At 44.7% G+C, this 21334-nt stretch overlaps 1 protein-coding gene across 14 annotated transcripts in view; it reads right to left on the bottom strand.

Annotated features, from left to right (window-relative positions):
- LOC119178502 (uncharacterized) overlaps window positions 1-21334 on the bottom strand; it is a 663369-nt gene that overhangs the window by 269605 nt on the left and 372430 nt on the right. For 8 of the 14 annotated variants that reach the window (XM_075867405.1, XM_075867650.1, XM_075867159.1 and 5 more), the window contains one exon: window positions 5016-5068. The exons of 1 other annotated variant lie outside the window; for it this stretch is intronic. The gene's annotated coding sequence lies outside the window, so the exon portion shown is untranslated. Of the gene's footprint in view, window positions 1-3993; window positions 4055-5015; window positions 5069-21334 lie in introns of all 14 variants that reach the window. 5 more of the 14 variants (XM_075867300.1, XM_075867622.1, XM_075867249.1 and 2 more) reach the window with 1 other exon arrangement.

Genomic DNA, 21334 nt, shown 5'->3' with positions numbered 1-21334 from the left:
GTTTGGAAAAGAGACGAGAAGTAGAAATGGAGAGCCATACAAGCACACCAGGAAGGAACGTGTGCTCAGAAGTGGTGGAGCCATCACGGATACTCTTCTGCCGCTCTTGCTCATGCGTCGTAAAAGTCTTGGCAAGCTCGCGACACTATTTAGCAAGTCTGGCTGTCTCGGAGATAGGTGCATACTCAGATGAATCGGCCGTGTACGGGAGTATCGTGTCCATGATGCGTGACGGGTGCCATCCGTACAGCAAGAAGAAAGATTAAAAACCAGTCGTGATCTGAGGGGCAGTATTGTAGGCGTAGGGGACGAAGGGCAGTATATTATCCCGATTCGTGTGGTTGCCGGCGACTTACATCGAAAGCGTGTCGCTGAGGCTGCGGTTAAAGCGTTCGGTGAGACCATTCGTCTGCGGGTAGTAAGCAGCAGCTTTGCGGTGGACAGACTGGCACTTGGTCAGAATGGCTTAGGCGACTTCCGACAAGAAGACACGGCATCGATCATTGAGAAGCTTTAGGGGTGGTTCGTGGTACAGTATGAGTTGATGCAGCAGGAAGGACGCAATATAGCGCGCAGCAGCCGCGGGGAGAACGGAGTTTTCGGCGTATCGCGTTAAATGATCTACGACAACGATGTCCCAGCGGTTACCAGCCGACGTCCAAGGAAGTGGTCCATAAAAATCGATACCTACGCGCCCAAACGAACGGTTAGGGCAAGGTAACGGTTGCAGACTGGCGTGCGACATGTGTGCTGACAGTTTGCGGTATTGGCAAGCGAGGCAAGAGCGAATGAGCACGTAGCGTTACATCCCGCGCCAGAAGTAGCATTGTCGATTGCGGTGGTGAGTTTTCGATACCCCAGAGTGCGCACATTGCGGATCAGAATATAAAGATTTACATATCTCTGACCGCAGACTGCGGAATATCAGGGGTAACCACTGCCGGCCATCGGCATCGCAATTGCGTCGGTGTAGGAGGCCGTCAATGATGAAATCGTGAGCTCGACGACGCAGGGTACGCGTGGATGGTGTTGCGGACTAATCAGAAAGCAAGTCATAAACGGGATGATCCCAATCCAATATCCGTTCTCTGTTCGGTGGCGAGGAGGTTAACATCGATGGCAGAAACAGCAATTGAGGTTACGGAGCAGGGCGCGTCGTCTTCAGGCAGAGGGGAGCGCCAGAGGGCATCGGCGTCAGCATGCTGGCGTTCGTTGCGGTACAGCACTTGAATTTCGTAGTCTTGTAAGCGAAGAGCCCAACGGGTGAGACGGCCTGAAGGATCCTTCAATGATGACAGCCAGCATTGGGCATGATGGTCGGTGACGACATCGAATGGGCGACCACACATGCACGACTTCGCTACACAAAGTTTTTTTTGACCATCACGAATATGGTTGATGAAACTTCCACATATTTCTCAAAGTGTGAACCTCGTCCTGGGCATTTATTTTTTAGCCAAAAATTTTCCTCCTTGTTTATGAGAGCCTATTGTTTAGCGCCAAGTAGGGTAAAAGGTGCCAAACAATTTTTTTTCAAAAGAAGTTTTGGGAATGCACTCAATAAAAGACATTTCTGGCAAGGTAATGAAGTTATATAACGTTAAAATAATGACTCAATTGTGTATATAAATTCTCTGAGTGCTTATCACACGAGCAATATTGAATAAAGTTGCCACAGTTGTGATTTTTTCCGGGGACATGGCAAGTTCCGAGGGCACAAATGAAATATGTGCTGGTGGCCTGTCAACATGCTACAAGTTAAAAATAATTTAGACACTGATGTTATAGCAGATACTCTGAAAAAGATTGTGAGTGCCACTTTGTTTAGGAAAACCTCGGTATTCAGCATCAAAGACTTGCCTTTGTAGTCGCGCTTTAAATATGCACGAAATTTTCTTTTACAGCTCTGTGGACAAGCTAATTATAGGTGTAATTACTAGAAGGTATTACTTTTAATTTCAAAAATATTTTTAAATATGTATCTGCACCAGCTTTTCGCTACGTAACTAAAAAGACATGATACACTAGCAAGGGCGATCTTCAGCAGAATCCCACTGACCTGGAATACAGAGAGCGCATTGGGTGCTCTCTACAGAGTAATTGAAGTGCGAATACAGTTATAATCTGCATTCCATTCCCAACGCAGGGATGCTACAAGGACTGAGTTCACTGTGGTGACTTCTAGGTGAATCATGCAGCTTTATAGATATAAATTCAGACATCCTGCTTTTGTGAAGCGTTCTGCTGAAACAGTAGGTGTGTTTTATACAATTATTAAAAATATTTATTCATATTCAGGACATATGTGCTAAAGCATTCTAGAAACATTCATGCAGTACCCTGATAAGCGCCATCAAAAAACAACCGTTTCCTATTTTTCTGGCTTTCAGAATTTCAGAAGAGCACCCTGCTTCATGAGACCCGAAGCATGTCATATGAATACACAAGGCAAAAAGCTTTAAATTAAGAAATGGTAGCCAAGGCAATAGTCTCGTTCATGTTGTGCGTAAGGTATAATTGCGTACTGTATACTTTTTAACGGCTTGATGGCTCATCTGGGAGCTATCAGCAGTGGCTTAGCCAGTAAGGCAGGAGGAGCTGCTTAACTCTCCCACCCCCCAGAAGGGTCCAGGTATTTTTTACCCTAAAGCCATGGATTGTCCTTCTACTGTGACCGCTTCGTGACCGCCTAGTTTATCGACGACTCAGTAGAAGGCGCTAGTGTGAGTGACATACAGACAGATGGACTCACGGTTACAGATAACACCCCCTGAAAACCTCGCCCCACACATCATCGTTCATTTCATAGATAAGCTGTGATTCTCTTAGTTCTTCAAGTGCATACCTACATGCACACATACGAACACACAAGAATGTACATAAAGTATGACCGATGTCGCCTTCCCCTCACACCGACCCCACGCGAATATCTTTTTGCTATGCTACTGGTCTCCACACTCTAGTGATATTCATTGTAGCGCACCTCTGTTGGCAATGCAATGGATATGATAACCACATTCCAATTCCAATTGTTCTGCATCAAGCTTGCTGTGTGTACCTCAGGTCTGTGGAAGTCCGTTGAAAATTTCCTTGCCAGTGCTTCATGTCACTTGAGATAAATAGGGGTAAAGACTGTGGAGATACATTTAAAAAAATACTTTTGGAGCTCAACAAATATTTCCCTTTAGTCACTTCACCTATATTGAGGTAGTACATAGAGCTTCAAAAAGAAATGTGCACATTTTTGTTTGACAACCAAGGCAAGCTTTTTTGACGATGAATACAAAGCTTTTCCAATCTGCTAAACTTCAGTGCATAAATTATTTTTATTTGTAGTATGTCAAAAAGGTCACCAGCACATATTTCATTTGTGTCCTTGTAACTTGCCATGTTGCCGAAAAAATCCCAAACATGGAAACATTATTCAGCATTGCTCGTGGGAAAAGCTCTCGAAGAATTGATATACATAATTAGGTCACTATTTTCAGTTAGATCACTTCATTCCCTTGCTTGAAATGCAATTTATTGAGTGCATTTGAAATGACTTTTTAAAAAAATGGTTGTTTGACAACTTTTAGCTCAGTCGGCGCCATAATACAGTCTCTCATAACTAGAGAGCAAAACTTTTGGCAATGGAAATAAATGACCAGGACTGAGTTTAGAACTTCAAAAATGCGAAAATTTTTCCGCCATATTCGTGATGGTCAAAAAACGCTGGGTGATTTTGCATTGCACAAACCTAATTGTTGTATGGTTTGATACATTGAATTACCCCTTTGCTTTTTTTGCCTCAACTAGTAGTGTGAGCCAATATTTTGGTTTGGGTATGAAGTTGTTTGTGCTTTCAGCCATTTCATTCTGTGTGATATGTATTATTATTTATGTGTGAATATTTATTTTTGTGCTACAAGGCAGTGCTTCCAACAAGGCCCATAAGGAGTCTTGAAATGAATAAAATAATTGTGCTGGCACTGTTTTTTGCTCTGTACTCACCTGGTGTGGTAGTGCTGACAAAATGTTTTTCCTGTTTTCCAGAAAAGAAGTATGCACAATACTGTAACAATAGGAAAACAACACAGGTTTCTTGGTTATCTGGAAGTTATCACATGCCTTTTTCGTATTTTAAATTCCACATGCAAAGGGACCGAAATAAAATAATTTTTTGACAATTTTTGGCGCACAGTTTGTAGCATGTCAGTGCTGTATTTTGCTTGATAATCTTGCGAAAATGAAACACGATTTCAGGGAATAGGAAACTTGTCCTTGTTCGTTTTTAAACATTTGAATTCCCTTCATACATTTTTTAGCATGTGCAGGTGCAGTTCCCTGGTGACGCTGCCACAGGTGACGCTGCCACTGTTGAAATATGGCCTGGAAATTTTTGAATTTCCAGGCCATATTATTTTTGAATAACCTTGTACTTGCAGGAGAAAGATCTGCTGATTACGTATGCCTCATGTTAAATCTAATGAAAACACGTTTGTTATTTACAGATATGTAGCAAATGTATTATGAATAAGGTGTAAGAAATGGACCTACGGTGCAGGTGTTGTTTCGTGGCAGCCATTACATTATTTCTTTAATGCAGAGATCTCTGTGCATGTTGAACGGGCTGTACGTCTTACGTGTCCTACGTGACCTCTGGTGTACTATTTTTTTGCGGAAGTGGTTGGCAGCATGTTAGCTACGCCTTTTTACGTAATCAAGGGCAAATATGTTTTGCAGTGAAGGCAAAAATAGGACACGGCAGCGGTGTAATAAGAAATACGCGTGGCAATATAAGTTTACGGCGGAATCTATATCATCTGCAACTTTATGAGATTTATTATTTTTATGCGAGTTTTATTTTTGTATATTGAGTTATCCTAACATACCAGTGAACGCCGAACTAACGGTGGGCTCAGGTCGATTTCTTGTGTGCTTCATGAAAAACATAACGTCACTAAGGTAGAGAGCCAAAAAAAAATCCCAAATGTATGGTAATATCTCTTGCTTTTTACAATGAAGCAGCTTACCTCATGAAGTGAACGTTATTTTCCTAGTAAGGTTGTACTGCAGGCACTGTGAGCTGCAAGAAAGTAGGTTATTTAAGTATGGACCTAATAAGCCCAATGCACCACATTTGTATTTGAACACCAAGAAAATAAGTGTCACGATACTCTGCTTCCTTTTTTTTTCGATTGTTGTTAGTAGACTTCATCACAGAACAGCATTTTCTGGAGTGTTTTTGATCATCTCGACAAGATTGCATTGAGAGTGCAAAGAATGGACTACAACCATGTGAGATACGCAAATAAAGGTTGGCTCGAGTTATGACTCCGTACAAAAGGTTGACACTTAAGAATCGGGAGAAAATATGCCACGACCTACAGCTTCACTTGTCACTGTCGTGTTTATTGAAAGCCTGGTTTATACATCACACGCACATTTTCTTGAGCAGCTTCGGACAGTTTCGCCTAAACGCAAGAATGTGAAAGAACTTGTCGTGAAATGGAAACATCAAAATTTTTCAAATTCGCCATTTCACAACAAATATAAGAAACGCTCGAAGGGTCTCCTATTAAGACGATTTGAAGACACAAGCCATTCGGTACGACTATTTTATGTTACGCAATTTATGCCATATGCGAGGGCCACTTTTTTCTACTTTCTTCTCACTCTCGCGAACTTCGCAAGGACGACATGCGTGCGGATGGCCACCAGGGGCATTTTAGTATCATTTCATGAAGCTTGTACTTTATTTTTTATTGTCTGTTTTTACTACGTTTTTACGTTCAAAACAATGCTCTTGAGCCTTTTATCTTAACACCTTCCGAGTGGTTTTGATTAATTTTGGGTAGAGAAATAGCTCACAGCCGTTTTGTTGAAGTTCTAGTGTTAGGTGTCCGGTGCGCACTTTAATATTATTATAGGGTTGGGAGAATAAATGGAATAAATATATTCACAAAGTATACAGAGAGAGTCAGAGCCAGCTGCAGCCAAGATGAAAGTACAACAGCAACAACAACACAAGTGCGACTGCATTCATTGTCTTTGTCGTCTACCTGATGCTCTCTCGTTGCCGATGTCCTGTAACATATAACCCCCCGCCGCCAGCAGCGCCGTCTCGGAGCCTGAAGAAGAGTAGCATCATGTGCGGAGATGTATGGTTTCAGACGGGACACGTGGACGACGTCAGTGGCGGGTGCCGACGACTACTGACTGTCCATTAGAGCGATCTCATATGTGACCTCAGTAAGCCGGCGTAAAACCTTGTAAGGCCCCGAGTAGCAATATTGGAGCTTCGAAGAGAGGCCAACTTGGCGGCATGATGTCCAAAAGCGGACTAATGATCCTGGAGAGTAGGAAACGACTCTATAATGTTTATCGTAGCGGGCCTTCTGAGAGAGCTTCGAGTCAAGAACACGTTCCAATGCAAGTTGGCGGGCCACTTGAGCCCGAGGAGTAGCATCCCAGGTGTACTCTGTAACCGTTTGCGTAGTTGATGGGAGAAGAGTCCCGAAGCGTAACGCTGGATGGCGGCCGAGAAATAAATAGAAGGGGGAGAATCCAGCGGTGTCGTGGCGTGACGAATTGTATGTGGATGTCACATAAGGCAAAGTGCTATCCCAGTCAAGATCTTTCAAAACGTACATAGAGAGCATCGTCGTCAAGGTTTGATTAAGGCGCTCGATAAGACCATTTGTTTGTGGGTGGTATGCTGTAGTGAGCTTGTGAAGCGTCGAACACGAGCGAAAGATGTCACTACTTTTGAAAGAAATGAGCGACCACGATCGGTCAGCAGCTGTGGAGGCGCGCTCGTGTGATAGCTTATCTTGTGGCGTAGTCAGTGGCTACGGCTAACCACTTGTTTCCAGTGAGAAAAGTAGAAAATGGTCCAACGAGATCAAGACCTACGCGGTAGAAGGCAATGGTAGGCATGTCTATTGGTTGGAGTGGACCGGCTCGTGGCAAGGCGAAATGTTTGGAGCGCTGGCAGGACTCACAAGCAGCAACGTATTGGCGCCTAGAACGGTAAAGGCCTGGCCAGAATAATCTACGCCACACGCGATTGTACGTGCGCGTGACCCAGAGATGTCTAGCGGTTGGGGCGTCTTGAAGCTGTTCAAGAACAGCGGAACGGAATGTCGCAGGAACTACGATTAGTAGCTCTGGTCCCTCGGCGCTGGTGTTGTGTCGGTAAAAAATGCCATCGCGTAGAACGAATCAGTGTAGCGACGGGTCTACGTGGCGCAAACGTAGACTCTGCATGATATACCACAAGTCGACATCACTAAGCTGCTCCTAGCGTATGTCGGTGAAATCAGGTATCACGAAGACACAAGGGTCAAAATAATATGCTGACAGGTTGGCTGGGTCCACGGGGTAACGGGATAGACAGTCGGAATCCTGGTGCGTTAGGCCAGATTTGTATGCCGCGTCAAAGCTGTATTTTTGGACTTTTAAGGCCCAACGGCCTAGTCATCAAGATGTATCTTTAAGGGACGAGCGCCAGAGAAATGCATGGTGATCCGTAATTACCGAAAATGTGCGACCTGACAAGTATGGTCAAAATTGTCGGACTTCCCAGACTATTTTGAGGCACTCACGCTCTGTGATGGAAAACTTGCTCTCCGAAGGAGAAAGGAGACGACTGGCATACGCGATGACGTGATCCTGTCCTCGTTGCCTCTGGGTGAGAACAGCACCAGATTCCTTGTCCGCTGGCATCGGTACGAACTTCAGTATGGGCTGGCGGGTCGAAATAGGCCAAAGATGGATGAGGAAGTAAGTGATGTTGTAAGGGTGCTCAAGGCAGTCTACGCAGAAGCGCCAGCTACAATCCTTCTTCTTGACTAGCATGACCGGCGATGCCCATGTGGGAAAGTTTTATGATGTCTTTTGTGAGTATTTCTTCAACTTCTGGCTAGGTAACTTATCGCTCAGCATTAGACACGCGATAAGGACGATAAGGACGTCGTCGGATGGGGCTGGCGTATCCAGTGTTGATCCTATGAGTTATCAAGGATGTCTGTCTAAAAGGGCGGTCATCAATCCAAAGATATCACGGTAGGATTTCAGTAGGGGCCGGAATTCAGCTGCCTGTGCTCAAAGGAGGTCAGGGGCGATCATCTTGTCTATGGTGGCATTCGCTGCGCCCTTTGAGGAAGAAAATGAAGCAGATGACAAAGAAGATTCGGCAACAAACACTGAAATGGCAGCATCTACAGAAAGCACTTTTGCCAAAGTTATACCCTCAGGGATAACTTGAGCGCACTAGCTGAAGTTTAGCATCGGAGGAGAGGCTGTATTACCCATGACTGTCAAAGGTGTGTGAGGCACGGCAACATTTTTGGCGAGCAGAACGTCAGCAATAGGTGTCAACATGCAGGCACCATTGGGAACTTGAGAGACAGATCTTGGGTTCACGTGGGTAATGGCTTGAGGTACTAGGCGAATGTGATCTACAGAACACAGACGTGGTAGAGCTGGGGTTGGGTTGTCATGGTAACACGGTATAATAAAGTTGAAGCATGCCAGTTCCACAATCAATAAAGGCGAATTGGGCGGATGAAAAGTCCATGCCGAGAATAAGTTCACGGGAACATTTCTTGATCACAGCAAAGAGCACTGTCGTGGAGCGATCGTCAACAATTTTACGCGCGGAGCACATTCCAAGCACGGGAAACGCACCACCGTTGGTGACCTGGATGAGTGGTACTGTGGGTGGCAACAACATTCTGAATTCATCACTGATATGTGAGCCCCTGTGTCCACAAGTGCAACAACAGGTGTGTCGTCTACTTCAAGGTCAATAAGGGTGCGTCGAGTCGGCAGCATGGTCAGAGGATTTGGCAGGCAAGTGGTCAATGCAGCATCACTTCCGGGAGCTGTATCATCTAGTTTTCCCGCGGCAGTTGGTCAGTCGATGAAGTTGGTCGGCGAAATTGGGGCGAGCGAGACGACGGGCGACGGGAGAGCGGTGAATGGGACTGGTGAGCATGCGGAGATAGAGAACGACTACGATATGGCGGCATAAAGGAACATCTTCACTGGTGGCCTGAGGCGATTCCCGGTAAGGTTGAAAGCGCCCATGGTCTCTCTCTGGACGATGGGTGTACCCATGGGATGCCTCATGCCAATACCACAGAGTGTTACAATGGCGGGTCAAGTGTCCGATACGGCGGCAATCGAAACAAATCGGATGATAGTTAGCACTCTTCCACTCGGCTGGAATGCAAGGGCGCACCGGAAGGTTTTGGCTTTGGGCATACGAAACAGGAGGTCGACGACAATATATCGGCTAAGAAGGAGCTGTAGTGCACTCGGAGGCCAATCCAGCATGGGAAAACTCTTGTCGCACAATGGCATGTACCAGTCGCACAATATGAGGGCTAGAGTCACAAGCATGGGGGCACGTGGACGCAGGAGACAGAGCTTCAAATTCACGTCTGATGATCTTGGTCACATGTCCTGCAGTTAACGGCGTCTGTAGTGCAGCCCCCTTCTCGGCACGGTCAGGTTGCTGCTGTGTTTGCTAGTCGAGTGAAATGGTGGGTGATACGTCGAATTTTCGCGGCCTCAAAACGCTGGCAATCCATGATGATGGCATCGACCATGTTGCAGTCCTTGCATGTGAGAAGGTTGAACGCATCATCTGCAATACCTTGCAATATGTGTGCTACTTTCTCGGTTTATTCCATGATATTGTCTGCTTTTCAGCAAAGGGCCAGCACGTCCTATATGTAAGTCACGTAGGACTTTGCTGCCGTTTTCACACGAGATGAAAACTCCTTCTTGGCCACTGCCTTTCTACCCCAAAACTAGTGGTTTAGTTTGAATGAACTTCGTATAGCGGATTAGGAAGCGGCCATTGAACTGGCCATAGGATCTACCTCAATTGCACAGAACATTAGTGACTCACGGAGGGTTGTGCGCACTGTGCACGAGGCCCTTATCAATAATAACAATAATAGCACTGACTGAACATAAAGACCAGTGCATAATAGTTTAAACATCAACACCCGCACACACGTAGTTAAGTTTGGCCTGATGGATGTAATCCCGAAGGTTGAGATGACTCCGTCGACATGTTGAAGAACTGGACAGGTCCGGTTGCTCAGTTCCTGGCAAGTTTAGGTGTATATACACACTGACACTTACTTACAATAAAAGGCTGGAGGGAGCGGCCACTAAACCGACAACACAGTAAGCACCGGACTGTATTTACGTCGAAGATGCTTTCCAAGCCCGTACTATACTGCAAATATTGACACTAACTTATCGCAGTAGTGGGAACCCTGAATCAATGTCGGCGCCAAACACGACCTTTGTCCACGCTCCCCGATGTCGTCCCCGAGCACTAAGCTCCCTTCCTTTCCGTTTATCTCCATTAAATACCTCCCGTCTCATCTGAGACAGCCTCGTGGCAAGAACCGCTTCTGATGCTCCACCAATGCAGCAGGCAACCCTCCTTTTCTCAGAAGCTTGTCTCCGGCACTGCATTCTCACACTTTTAAAAAATTACAAATCAGTTAGCAAACGCATCTGTTTACTTGTTTCTGGAGGATTCTACTACTTTCGCGGTATACCTTTACTAGGCAGCAGCGAGTACAGCTTCTGAATTTAGCTGTTATGAACAGAGAACCTCTCTCAGTGTTTTGACCTAAGCAACTACTAAGCTACCTACGTTGCGAGATCTTTCGTAGATGCCGCAGTACTTTTTCTTGTAATGATGACATTGTGAGCAAATTTTCCGCAAGCTTTACTTTTATTACCTATATTGAAATTGAAGTTTAGTGCTACGTAAAGGCACACACATAAGGAAATAGAAAGCGACATGGTGATGTGCATAAGAAAACAATTATCTTATAAGTACTCTGACTGCTGACCAATACGCAGTCAGCGTTCCCAAAGCAGGGATATATTATAGCCTTCAAGCTGCTGCTTCAGTAGAAATCTGCTATATCCAAGCCTTGAAGATTTGCTTGTGAATGTATACGTTTGCGTGCGTGTTCTCGCTTGTGATCCGTTCATATAGGTTCTCATATGAGCATATGAGTACATCACTATGAAGACTCGTACGAGCATATGTCATGCGCATATATAGACGAGCATTATGATACTTATGATCATATGTGTATCTGATTTGATCTTATGATCGCGTGGTCAGTTCTTTATAAGCATGTTGCCGTGATGTGCACTTACCACAGTACAGTTACAAGGCGTAGTCTGAAGCTAATTATTATCTACGAGAACCACATGCCAATTTGTTTTTTATGCTATACTTTGTAATAGAATCACTTCGATAAGGCAATGCGCACGCACTATAAGGGAAATTGGAGTAAACCTAGATTTGCGGGAGTTACAAACGATTTAGTACTGCATGAACGACTCGAGTCAGCACTATCCACTAACTAATTAGGTAGTAAATTTCGCTAACCTTCATTTTGATACCTTAACTCACTAAGAGCCTAGTGTTTCATGTGACAAGTGAATGGCTAGTATTTAGTTTGTGAAAACGCCGAGCTTTATTTTTAAGAGCGGACACTTTGCATTCTTCGTCCTCCAAGAAATCAGCTAAAAAAGAACTCCGTAATTTCTTCAACGCACAGCTTAACATAATTTTGCGCAACAACAAGCCTGCCTAGACAGCCGTCTGACTGTCTGGAGTTGGTATGCACGATGCTGACGTCTGTCTACACTTACTGTGACAGCACGCCGCCACATTACCCTGTCGCGAGTGGTGTCGCGACAGGCACTACTTGATTGGCTCAGCGTGAGAACGCTTCTGCTGTGCGGGAGACTCACCAGCGGTACGTGTGCGAAAAAAAGCTCGCATGCTTTTGTTTGTCGACAAAAGCACGTGCAGAGGTGAACGGCTGAGTATGTTGTTTACGTGGCCGCTATTCATGATCTTCCCTTTTCGTCAGGTGCCGTCTACCGACTGGCCATCCTTCGCTTACCCGAAACGGAACTCTCGTCCTTACTTAGACTACAATAAAAAAGAAACGACACTCCACTAGTGATGTCCTTCTCTCCTCGTCCAAGTAGCAAATTGGCTGGAAACCTGACTGCTATATGCAACCCACGAGCATGATTCTGTTTACCCAGCAATGAGGCTGCAAACCACACATCTGAAGAACTCACAGGATCAACCTTTAGAATGCCCTGTCCGAACTAAGAGGAAGATGAGACACTTAAAATACAATAAAAACAGAAATGACACTCCACAGGTTATGTCCTTTTCTTCTCGCCCAAGTAGTAATTTGTTTAGAACTCTCCCTGCTATTCGCAACCTACGAGCATGATTCTTTTGACCCAGCGATGAAGCTGCAAAAAAAGCTCATATGCCGAACCTCTAAAATACCCTGTCTCAGCTAAGAGGAAGATGCGATACTTAAAAAAGATGGCCAGTTACAGATAAATTACTTTGCTTATAGGCTGTGCAGGAGAATTTATCCTGCAGCACACTCTTCACTAAACAAAATAAAGGTGGTGGCTATCGAGACGCTCTCTTATCGCAGTACTTTACACGATATACCACACGCTCTACAATTGCATTCTCGAAACCCCGACATTGTTCTATGCTACACGCTTGAAAAAAAGGTAGTAGTACTTTCTAACTTTGGGGTAGTAATGGTTTGTCATATATGTTACAAACATAGTAGTAAGTGACATTAGTAACAGCGAGGGTGGTAGCAGTTAGTGCCCTTGCCGTTACTGACCACGTTTGTAACTGTTACTGCCTCAGACGTTACTAACCATAGGCAGTAACATTACAGGTTTAAAAAAAAGAGAAGTAGCAAGCGGTATTACTGTGGTAATTTCGCCACATTAGTTCCCCATTGTTAATAATGGCTCTTTACTGTATTATTACTAAACAACTTCGGATAATTTTACGTGCATCGTATGTCGCGAACGCGAAGAGTACACAGCCGTAGCAATACATTACACTTCTGCACTAATTAAAGATGTCGCACAGTATATATAGCCCCTACTATGTCTGGCACAAGTTAGTACATGTGTTTCACGATGAATTGTAAAAAAATGCGAGCCGTACTACTTGATAATGCGTGTTTGGGAATGCAGCAAAAGACGTTTATTTAACCACACTTAGAAAAATGATGTCGTATCTACATTCTATAAAAAACAAGAAAGCATAACCTACAGCAACCCAAATGAAGTATTGTACTCATTAAAGTAGCGTCAGTGCAAATGGATACTTCGTGGCACTAAAATATTCATGGTTAGAGAGAGAGAGAGAGAATAAAATGAGGGAAAGACAGGGAGGTTAACCAGAAAATGGAGCATCCGATTTGCTACCCTGCATTCATGGGTAGAAGGTTCTAATAGATTTTTGAGATTTTCTGCGCCAAAATCACACTAGTACAATAAGGCACAAGATAATCAGGGAATCTGAATTAACTTCGACCGTCTGGTCAATTTTGATGCTCTTTTGAAGTCATTTTCTCTATTTTACAATATTTGTTGTAATCACCTGTTACAACGCTTGAAGCACTTCACTATGGTCAATTAACTTGTACTTCCCCGTTTAGATAATAGCCGAATGACGCTAACATATCTTGGTTGCGTGTTTAAAATATATATTTTTATCCCTAGATACCCACTGCGTCTATTTTTCGTTTAGAGACGATGAGGTCTCCAAGAGCAATATTCATTAACAAAGATGAGCGTGATTTCCGAAAGGACTTGTGCTGCACTCCAAAACTTGTAGAATTTTATTATGATTCGGGGTGTTATAGTTTGAAAGCATATATGTTGCTAAATATTGATATTTTAGAAGCCTTCGACGTGGCTACCCACCCACTTCTTATTTGCAAATTGCAGCAGTTAAGTATACAGACTGATGTTATCAAATGAATTGAGAATTTTTTGCCCGAGCGCACCCAGTGTTCTTTATGGTACCAAATTGTATTACGTTAACGTCACCTCCGTAGACCCACAGGGCTCTGTATTCAAACCGATGAAACGGGGTTTATTGGCCGGGTTTATAGTATTTTTATTTATAATAATGACATAATTTAGGGGACTACAACGTACTCAAAACTATTTTAAATGGTGGCATGGTGCACTGAATAGTATCCTGTGATGACAACGCGACAGCCCTTCAGAGAGATTTGTGTAGAATACACGCCTGGTGCAAACACTAAAACATGTGTTTAAATGCTATAAGGTGCATTCACGCGTGTTTCACTAAAACAGTAAAAAGCATTAAGAAATAGCTATCATAGAGATGAGGAATCAATTCCTAAGGCTGATATATGTAAATACTTAACCGCTGTGTTTTTTACTGATCAAAAGTGAGTAAAGATGGAAGGGCATTGAAGCTCGTTCAACGAACTGAGATGTCATGAGACTAAAATAAATCAAAACGCATTCACTACATATGTATTACCCATATTATAACATACCCAAGGGTCTTGGTCGTTTCCCCTTGAGAATGTTTTGAGCTTCACAGCACTACCCCAGCCTAACGGGCAGGGTAGTGTTTTAAAAATGCTGTATCTAAATATATATAAAGAGTCCGAAGAAATTTCAAGTAACATCGAATTTAGAGGGCTCTCCTTGAACAACATGCGATGAAACTAAACTTGTTCGTTATTTCGTTTTTGAGTTACAGTAATCTTTTAAACGCATGCGGTGAAGCCGAACTCGAGGAGCTCTTGGTTCAACCTCCTCCGAGAGGGGTTCGATGCTTCTACATTTATGTCATTTGTAGTCAGAGTGGCGTGACGTGTAATGAAGTGTGGAGTACTGAAGACAGCTAAGGTTAGGGTGAATTAATGGATGGAATAAACTTTAGAAGAATAAAGTATGGAAAGTGGGTGAGATGGATATTACGTGGCACTTCCTCCACCTCCATGAGTAATCTTAAACTATGCTGATATGGGTATGTAACGAAAGGAGATCGCGAGTGCTAGGCAATGGCACGTGTTTTGCAGACATCAGGTACGTGAATAGGTCACCTGACTTCGTGAATTTTGCAACTTTCCACGGATGGTCCCCAAGCATATCGGCATATATATTAAACGAACGGGCTTGGAAGCACTCATTTATAGTACACGCGTCGCGCACGTCAGACATCGACGACGACAACCAAATCACGTGGCTGTGAGACTTTCTCCACCTCCATGACTAATTCCCAACTATGTCGTCATGGGTATCAAAAGAAATGAAATTGCGAGTTCTTTGCGATGGCACGTGTTTCGCAGACGTCAGGGCATGTGAGTAAGTCACGTGACTTCATGCATGTTGCTCGAAACATATCGACATGAATCGACATGGTCCCCAACTATATCGACATGGATATTAAACGAACGAGCTTCAAAGCACGTTTTCAATAATACGTGATAGACGCACCTCGTACTTTCACGAAAAGTCAGTCACGTGACTAAACGCAACTTTGTGCATCTCCATGAGTAATTCCCTACTATGCCTACATAGCTATCAAACGAAAAGAAATTGCTAGTTCATTGTGATGGCACGTGTTTCGGGGATGTCAGGTCCTAGATTTCCGGCCATGTTTACTTGCTCAGTATAGGATCCATCGTAGGAAATCCCATATAATTGACAGAAAGCATTCAAAACAAGGCGGCCAGACGTCCTGGAACGGTACCAGAGGACAGATAGTGTCAATCGGATGAAACTAGAATTGGATATAAAATTATCGTCTTCCCGTCGAAATAGAAATTATTTTAAGATATTTTACAAGAAGGTTAACTCTGCCAAAGATAGGTACCCAAAACACATTTCATTGCGATAGCAATTATATGGACGCTCTCGGCTGGATTTTGCCGATGGTGTCAACATGAGCGTTAATGTCATGCACCGTATATGTAGACGTATCTAAATATATAGAAACACAAGAAATTATCACAGAAAAAAATCCCAAGAAAAAGACTCCGACGCGCGAAAACCAACGCGGGACCTCCGCGTCATGAATGTGATGCGTTAACCACAGATCCATCGAGAGGTACCTCATTCAACGTTCAAACGGCAAGGTCTTGATATCTTGCACTTAACGCTGTTTGCGGGCATCTCCAGGAGGAACAATCTTGTTTTCAGCATTATCAGCAAGATGACGCAGTGAGCGCATGGCAGCTCTCATCTCTCACGCGTGCTTTGGCCCACGTAGAGAATAAAGAACGTACGCTCGATGGCGCACCCTTATTTTACAGTGGGGAGAATGGTACGTCTTGGCTACTCTTTTTGTTTCGTCGGACAGATTCTGTTGTAGTTACCACGGGCACAAAGGTTACTGAATCAATGCAATGTCTCCGTTTGCGAAAAGGGTTCGCTTTTCAAACACAGTGAAGTGACAACTTGGGCACTTATTCGCGTCCACCAGTACGTGTGAGTACGTTTCGTGCGTCATCTGTGCGTGAGAAACGTGGGGTATGTTGCGATTTGCTTTCCATTCTGCACGTGACTTTCCAATTTGTTGCTATTGCGTTTATTGCTACGCATTTGCGGCAAAGGTGCTTTTTTTTCATCGTCTAAAACGGAAGTCGGGATAACGTGTGTTCAGGAAAGGGGAAGAGGTTTAGGAGCTAGATGGGTGATTCCCGATGCCCACGGCTCTATTGTAAGTGCCGCCTGCCGGAAGTGGTCCAGAAGTGCTAGCTGCACCTCTGGGTCCAAGATAGCGAGAAGTGCCTCCCATTGCTCCAACGAGTTTTCTATTCCATACTTACGCTGTAAACAATTATTTTGTGTAGCCTTTTAATGCAAATCCGAGAGATAGAGTAGAGGGTGCCACCACAGACAATCGAGCTGATAGAAAGTTGGATACATTTTGTACAATCACTATAAATTTGGAACAACTCCCATTTGAGCTTTATATAGGGTTCATGGCGTCTTCCTTTTTAAGAGACTTGTAGGGGGACGACGAATTTCTGCGGTGTGCATTGCTGATGAGCAAGAAGCTCTCCTGGAGCCGTGTGAGCACCAGCATCACTAGGCTAAGTTCAGTTTTCAAACTCTGCGCAGCCGCCATACATTGCGGATGCCCCCGTGACTTGGCTCACCGCCAGATAAGGAAGCACCGCAAGCAGTCTAACGCGAGTGCATCTCTCGTACTGGCGAAAACTCTTGGCTCGGTTCAGTACAATCGCTGCAGGGGCTTTCTCCGATTTACCTTTTTTTATATTTTTATGGGCTCGTGTTTAGCATATCGACAGAAAAACTTAGCGATTGTGAAAATCTCCACTGTGGTCGCCCGTATTAAGCTGTTTACGTGCGTCTGAAATAGCTCCAGCTGCCTTAGCCGTCCGCTAGGCTCCGTTAACGAGCTGTTGGAAGCTGTTGGATCCTCACGCATTAAGTAACGCGCCATAATGAAGATTCTCACAACCTTTTGTTATCGTCCTCCAGACGCCAGACCATTTTCAAAACTAATTGCGCTTTCAACATCCGCATGACACGTTACAGTATCTAAGCAGTAATGGCTTTGAAAACTCGCTACATTTTTGTGCGACTCAAGTTAACTGCGCTGCGTAGAAAAAGACTATCATTCCTTTTTGACCAACTAATTTTAATCACTGAAGCAACTGTTAAGAAATGCAGCAGCCCTAGGTTAAATAAAGAGCACCATCGAATAACCTAAAACATACGGGTGTCGTCAGCCGTTTATTACAGTTCTCTCACTTCTTCCTCTTCTGAATTCTAGTTTTCTGCTTCTTCAGTTTCCCTTTTCAGACTGCTTCAAGTAGCAATCAGCATGCCAACTAGTGTACATAATGTAAAGTGACGTCAATAAACTTAAGACACCTTATTTTGCGTATACACTCTCTTAGAACTTTATTTTGGGGTTACAAAAGAAATAAAACCAGCACTCTTCTTGTCCATCCGACCACCACATTTACAAGGGCAACGTTGAGGTCTACATGAGTGTTGCTCGCTTGTGGGCCAGTCTTACTTGCATATGGAATGAAAGTAAAGAAACTGCGCATACGCGTAACCAAGAAAAATTTCATGAACCAGGCGATGAACTGTTCAAAGTGCACCTGACAATCAACACGCACAAGGTCCTTTTAGCTAAGTTATTCAATTGCCCGAAGCATGTCTCCGTACACCTCCTTTGGTTACGTCTTTTCTTCAATGACGCCCTCAATCCCTTAAAGTAAGCACGCCAGGACACTTGAGGTTCGCTGCCGGGCGCCGGGTACATATGATCGCATTTCGGTCAAGACTGCCGTTGGTGGAACAATGCAGGTTCCCGCGAGCGCGCCGAGACAATCAGCAAAGGTGGAGAATTTTGTTGCTTTTTTGCGAAGCATTTCTTATCGAACTTTGGCGGCTTTGAGCCTGTCTGTCTGTCTATCTATCTATCTATCTATCTATCTATCTATCTATCTATCTATCTATCTATCTATCTATCTATCTATCTATCTATCTATCTATCTATCTATCTATCTATCTATACATATATCTAGCCAACAGAGACTTTTAACTCTCCTGGCCGTTCCAGTAATGGTATCGATACCAAAATTTTTATGGCATAACATGGCTGTCATAAGAGCATAAGTGACTTGTCATAACATCAAAAACATGAGTTGCAATGTCATGAATGTCATAATTTACATATCATGGTCTTGCTACTTTTTCGCTGATTTTGTTCACTTGACATGTTGATTGATTGATATGTGGGGTTTAACGCCCCAAAACCACCATTTGATTATGAGAGACGCCGTAGTGGAGGGCTCCGGAAATTCCGCCCACCAGGGGTTCTTTACCGTGCACCCAAATCTGAGCACACGGGCCTACAACATTTCCGCCTACATCAGAAATGCAGCCGCCGCAGCCAGAGTACGAACCCGCGACCTGCGGGTCAGCAGCCGAGTACCTTAGCCACTAGACCATCGCGATGGGGCTCACTTGACATGTTGCAAAACTGGTATGGTGTGACAAGACGGCATGGCGAATACAAGCGACAGACTCTAACAGGAAAATTATGACATGCGGCTCATGTACCAACATCACTACAAGCGACGCTCATGATGCGCTCACTACCGCTTCGCTAGCTTCACATATACTAAGTTTAGTATTACAGGACGTGAATTGATGACGAAGGTATATGGCAGGTGCATACATGATAATCATGAGATGCGTGTCATGTAATAACATGGCTGCATGCCACACTCGAGGCGCAAATACACTTCGACGCGACCCGCCCACATGTGTGCCGGCGTTCGTTTCGTTGCGTCACGCCAGTGATGCCACGCCAGGAGCCGAACTGGTGCGCACCATGCTGTGCTCCTTTGACGCATGAGTGTTTGAGCGCACCCGGCGTCCCTACGCAGCTTGTGTCATTTCGCGCTTTCGCGGCGGTTGCCACCGGTCCGCGCCCACGGACGCTGGTGGCTCCTTGTCTGGCGTCAGACTAGAGTGCTCACGTTTTGTTAGCGTTGCGTCGCTGCGTCCAGTGTGAGCGTGCGTCTACGTTTTGTCGGATTATAATGAGCGCTTCATGCTGTGCTCGCCGCCGTTTCGCTAGCTTTACATATACCAAGTTTTATATTACGGGACGTGTTTGGACGACCAAGGTATGTGACTGGCGCAAAGAGGATAGTCATGACATACGTGTCATGTAAAGCGTGATTGCTGGCCACGCTCATAGGGTGCTCGCGGCCATTTCTATAGTTACACATGTACTAAATTTGATATTAGGTGACATTATTAGTCGATCATGATGATGATGATTAGTCGATAAAGGCAAATGAAACTTCCAAATCCTATAATCATGGCATGCGTGTCATGTGAAACTTGACTACATGCAACGCTCATAGCACGCTTGCAGCCGTTTTGTTAGCACCACGAGGTGAAGGTAAATGAGACGTCCTAACATGACAATCTTGAGATGGAAGTCATGTACGGTATAATTTACTTCCGCCTCATAATATTGTGCAGATAATAATGTTACATATCAACATTCCTCATTCGTGCTTCGCATATGATCGAGTCCCACTGTACGTGGGATCTGCAAATTTTTTTTTCACGACATACCCAGCAAGATAGTATAAAGCCGCATCTCTTGCAACAGGGCGATTGTAGTTATGCTGTAATTCGGCAACAGAGGCGTGCTCTCACAACCGAATCTGCAGAGCTTAGAGAGGTAAGCAGGCAGCTTGGGAAAACTCTTCGCAACAGCATCATCAATGACGCTCCATTTTCCACGTGTCCTTTTGATAACAATTTCATTAATCACATTCGCGTAGTTTTTGTTGATATGACAAAAGGTCTTCAACTAGGAAGAACTGAGCCGGCGGGGAGACGCACTGAAAACTGGCAAGATGGCTGCTTCAATAATAAACAACTAGCCTGAGCACGTGCTGCCCCAGGACATCGTCTTCCATTCTAGCGAGCAGCCATGGCTTGCGCTCACCGTAAATAGCGGCCAAGTGGCATTATTCCCCTTCTGAGAAAAAAAAAGGCATCACTCTGATGCTCGGAAAGTACAAAGGCAAAGTCGGGGCGAACCAACAGAAAATACGCCCATACACAAAAACAGTGATATCGTTCATGCGCAGTCGCACTACCGCGTGAAGTACGGCTTCAGGCGCACCACGTGGACAATCTCTGAGGAGTGGGTTCGCCGTTGTGGCGAGAAGGCGCCGTCAGGGACTACCTCGTAGTTCACATCACTCACGCGTCGCAAGACTTTGTATGGTCCGAAGTAGCGACTGAGCCGTTTTTCTGACAATCCTTGCATTGGACTGGAGTCCACACCCAAACTTGATCGCCTGGATGGTAATCAACTTGTCGATGGCATGCGTCTGTACTCTGCTGGTGCGTATATGTAGGCGTGCTAACTGGCTTGCTTCTTTGGCGTACTGGGTAAGCTGCACAGCATCAGGAGTGATCAAAGCATCGCAATTGTGTAGAAGCATCGCATCCAGCATGGTCTGTACTTCACGTCCATAGACAAGACGGAATGGCATGAATCGCGTAGTTTCCTGGACGGCAGTATTTTACGCGAATGTGACGTACGGTAGCACCTGGACTCAGGTCTTATGCTGGACATCTACGTACATAGATAACATGTCAGCGCTGGTCTTGTTGAGTCGCTCTGTCAAGCCGTTGCTCAGTGGATGATATGCCGTGGTCTTGCGATGGCTCGTGTAGCTGAGCTTGAATACGTCATGAATGAGCTGGGCCGTGAATGCTGTTCCTCTGTCTGTGATTACGCACTACGGGGCGCCATATCGAAGAACGATCTGGTCCATAAAGAATTGGGTGACGTCGGAAGCAGTAGCGCGTTGTAGGGCCTTTGTTTCGGCGTACTTCGTCAAATAGTCGGTGGCTACTACGATCCACTTGTTGCCGGCAGATG

The sequence above is a fragment of the Rhipicephalus microplus genome, chromosome 1 (genome assembly GCF_043290135.1).
Source record: "Rhipicephalus microplus isolate Deutch F79 chromosome 1, USDA_Rmic, whole genome shotgun sequence".
NCBI lineage: Eukaryota > Metazoa > Arthropoda > Arachnida > Ixodida > Ixodidae > Rhipicephalus > Rhipicephalus microplus.
Note: the sequence above shows the minus strand (reverse complement) of the source record. Positions and strands in the feature narration are given on the sequence as shown.